Consider the following 4,780-nt stretch of genomic DNA (forward strand, 5'->3'; position numbering starts at 1 on the left):
TAATGGCAAGTAGGGTCGAATCACGCATTCAATGTGAGTTTCTATTTCCAAACAAGAGATTTAAAAATATTGATTTTGAGATTTGTCATGAACTATGGAAATGAAATTACAATTATAAAACATTAAACATTCAAATTAGAAATTAAATGAGAATGAAACTTGTGGACATAATTTGCATTAAATTAAACAAACTTTAAAGAAAATTACATAAAGAAATAAATTATAATTCTCTAAATCTATCCAACTCTATCTCTAACTCCCCTCCTCATTTGCCTCCGAAGTGTGTCTTTTATAGCCAAAGGACGACACCCACTTGTAGGATGTGATGATGGCCCAAACTGCTTCTTCACTTCCTTCACGCCATCTAGCTACACCTTACTCTGACCACTGTCCACTTCTGTATCAACCCATTATGCATCAACCACCTTTTCACCTTTTCTTGTTGACTTTTCTTTCCCTTATTTTCTTTTTTTCTTTCTCTCTCCTCATTTTTCTTTTCTTCACGTGAACATCATTTCATTTTTGTTTTTGTTTTCTTCTTTCTTTCTTCTTCTTTCTCTCTCCTCATTTATTTTCCATTTTTTGTTTTTTTTCTTCTCATTTATGCATTAATACCTACAAAATACAAAACAAACATATAAGAATATTTAAATAATAAAAAGTCTAATTAAAAGCTTATTTTGGTGCATAAAATAATAGGTTTTGTGTACTTATCAAACTATCCACAAACAAGCTTTTGCTAGTCCTCTAGTAAAGAAAGGCAAAAATAGATAAGTTCACAAAAAATATTACTTTTATTAACAAAAAGATGTGCCACTTTCGCAGGCTACTTTCGATTGCATTTACCATATGCAATAAGGCCTTAAACCACTAGGTTACCCCTAGTGGACGAGTTATAGCCTCGTGAGGGTTTCCAGTGAAGGTACCCCCAAACTTCCAAAGAATTTTCTTGCATATTTACAAAATGAAGAGTTTCAGAGATGAAAATATCAAGTTCTTTATATACAACAAGCTACTAAGGTGTTATAAAAACAAATATTTCAAGAAAGTTCACCCATAAACAACTTAGAAGTAGAGTGTGTGTGTGTGCAAAGTCAAAAAAAATCCATTTTCAAATCTAAGTGATGAAATTCCCAAGTCTTTAGAAAACTATGTTTTGACTTCAAATCTCACAGTAAACATCTCTCGAGGATTTGGCTAACTGTATCTCTCAAATGTATGTGAGTAGGAACTCTGTTTCCAAAGTAAAATCAAGCTTACATACTAATTATTTGAAGGACCGATACATATAATAGAAGAGTCTCATGACAGGAATGTTGATCACTTTTGAGAGAATGTCGAGTCACCCACCATAACGCCTTCTTATTTACTATGCACTATCATACCTTTTCTATAAACATTATTGAGCTCAATTTGTACAAAAATGTTTCTGAGAATGAGGGGTTTTCAAAATACTTGAAAGGGATAATTTACACTTCTTTTTTTTTTTTTTTTTTTTTTTTTTTTTTTTTTTTTGAAGAGGATATGAATGACTTCTTGATCCCTTTTTCTTTTACATATAGTCATCCCTAACATTTCTCAGAAAAAATAACAAGATTACAAGAGGTAATGAAGGTATGATAGTACATAATAACTAAAAAACTTATGTTTCTCTTAACTCGATGTGATTTCATTCTTAATGATCTACCAAGATGAAGGATTATGAGACTAACAACAAATTTTTATCGCCCTATCCAAGAAATTTGAGCCATCTTGTGACTCGGAGTTAGCATAAAGCTCTCTAAAAAGATGAAAGGCACGAAAGCTCACATGGTTTTAAGTCTCCAGTAATAGATTTCTAGATTCTTGGGAGATTATTCACTTATTTCTTTCAAGCTGTGACTTTGTGCAAAAATATTTCTACTTCTAAATTCTCATGGTGCAATGTCTATCATTATATCACCTTACTAATAAGCTCAATCTCAATCTAGAATAATGACATCTCTTAACTTTCACAAAGTAGAAAAAACATGATTTTTTTTTTTTTTTTTGTGAAACGATTTTCAAAAGAGGTGCATGTTTTGATAAATCTGTCCTACCCCCAAATAAAATAAAACACTGTCCCTAGTGTTTGAAAAATAGAACACTGAAAAGTGGTGAATGAAATGGACAATGTACCACTAGAGAAAAAGAAAAATTGGAACGAATTACCTCAATTGATTTGGTGTTTCTGAAGTACAATACTACAATCCCTGCAGATAGTCATTACAAAAGAGAGACCAAATGTTCAGAAATTATGATAGATTGTACCCCAGACAAAATATAAGCATAGCTAAAGAAATAGAAACAAGGAATTGGGTTGCCTCCCAGGAGCGCTAAGTTTAACGTCTTCAGCTAGACGCAAGGGGGATAGTACCCCCAGAGAGATCAATCCGAATAGACAGGATCGATGAGGAAAATTTCCTCAATTTCATGAGACTCGAGCTCAAGGAAAGGTTTTAAGCGATGAGCATTAACTTTAAATAATTCCCCAGTCGTGGGGTCTTGTACCTCAATTGCACCATGACTTGCCACATGTTTGACAAATTATGGGCCAGACCAACGTGACAGTAACTTCCCAGGAAACAATTGAAGACGGGAGTTATACAGTAGAACCTATTGTCTGGGGAAGAAATCCTTTCGAAGAATGTGCTTGTCATGTTCCAACTTTGTTTTGGCTTTATACATTTTGGAACTCTCATAGGCATCATTTCGAATTTCTTCCAACTCATCAAGCTGGAGTTTCCTATGTTCACTGGTTTTATCAAAGTCGAAATTCATAGCCTTAATGGCCCAATAAGCACGGTGTTCCAGCTCTACTGGCAAATGACAGGCTTTTCCATAAACCAAAACGGTATGGGGACATTCCTATAGTATTTGCTTGATTTCCCTATAGTATTTTCTAGTATTTGCTTGATTTCCCTATTGGATACCTTAGCTTGACAATTGGTTTGTGGGTGATATGACAGGGCCACTTTGTGGTGACACCATATTTGGACAATAAACTTCCAAAGACTTTATTGCAAAAATGTGAACCATTATCACTTATAATGGCTTGAGGTGTACCAAACCTAGGTAAAATTAAGTCTTTGAAGAAACGCACCACAACTCGATGGTCGGCTGTCTTGGTGGCTAAGGCTTCTACCTATTTAGACACGTAGTCAACAGCTAGAATGATGTAAAGACATCCATATGAGGAAGGAAAGGGTCCCATGAAATTAATATCCCAAACATAAAAAATTTCAACAACTAGAACGGGTTGTTGGGGCCATTCATTACGCTTGGTAATCTTACCTAACAATTGGCATCTATGACAAGCCAAATAGTAGGTGTGGGTAATCCTTGAAAAGGGTGGGCCAATAAAATCCTGACTGCAAGATTTTTGCAGCGGTTCTTTGAGAGCTAAAGTGGCCTCCACAGGCCTGATCATGACAGAAGGAAATGACAGACCCTTAGTCTATCTTAGGGACACACCTACGGATGATTTGATCTGGACAATATTTAAACAAGTAGGGGTCATCCCAAAAATATTCCTTAACCTTAGCTAGGAATTTATCTCTCTCCTATTTGGACCAAGTGAAAGGAATTTGACCTGTCACAATATAATTGACAATAGCAGCATACCATGGGGCATGAGTTATTGTAAATAATTGTTCATCCGAAAAAGCATCCGAGATTGGAATGGATTTAGTAATAGACTCAACAACAAGACGGGACAAATGATCGGCCACCACATTATCGGAGTCTTTCTTATCACGAATCTCAAGGTCAAACTCTTGAAGAAGTAAGATCCAACGGATCAACCGAGGTTTGGCATCTACTTTGGACAAAAGATGTCTTAATGCAGCATGATCGGTATAGATAATGACCTTGGAACCGATCAAATAGGAGCCAAATTTGTCAAAAGAAAACACGATGGCTAACAACTCTTTCTCCGTGGTGGAGTAGTTGGTTTGGGCATCATTCAGGGTTTTGCTAGCATAATAGATGACATGTCGTGCTTTCTCAACATTTTGACCTAAGACAGCTCCTACTGCATAATCCGACTCATCACACATGATTTCAAAAGGTAAGTTCCAATCTGGTGAACGGATGATGGGTGTAGTGGTGAGAGATGACTTTAATTGTTCAAAAGCAGAGTGGCAGGCATCGGTAAACTCAAAGGGTATATCCTTCCTTAATAGATGGGTGAGAGGTCTTGCTATCTTGCTGAAATCTTTAATGAAATGACGGTAAAAACCAGCATGACCTAAGAAAGCTCTAATATCCCGAATAGTTTTGGGAATCGGTAAACTCTAGATATGGTCAACTTTGGATTGATCTACCTTAATTCCTGCAGTGGAGATATTATGACTGAGAACAATTCATTTTTTAACCATGAAATGACACTTTTCCCAGTTAAGAACCAAGTTAGTGTCACGACAACGCTGAAGAACAAGAGTATGATGGTGAAGACATTGCTCAAATGATGAACCAAATACAGAGAAGTCATCCATGAAGATTTCAAGAAACTTTTCAACCATGTCACTGAAAATACTCATCATACATCGCTGAAATATAGCTGGTGCATTGCATAAACCAAAAGGCATGCGACGATAAGCAAATGTGCCAAATGGACAGGTGAAAGTGGTCTTATCTTGGTCATCAACGTGGATAGGGATTTGATTATACCTAGAGTAACCATCTAAGAAGCAATAGAAGGATTGACCAGCTAATCTTTCTAACATTTGATCAATGAAAGGCAGAGGGAAATGATCCTTTC

Source organism: Cornus florida, unplaced genomic scaffold, assembly GCF_030987335.1.
Source record: "Cornus florida cultivar Cherokee Brave unplaced genomic scaffold, ASM3098733v1 CherokeeBrave_3.0.0_Hap2_Chr01, whole genome shotgun sequence".
NCBI lineage: Eukaryota > Viridiplantae > Streptophyta > Magnoliopsida > Cornales > Cornaceae > Cornus > Cornus florida.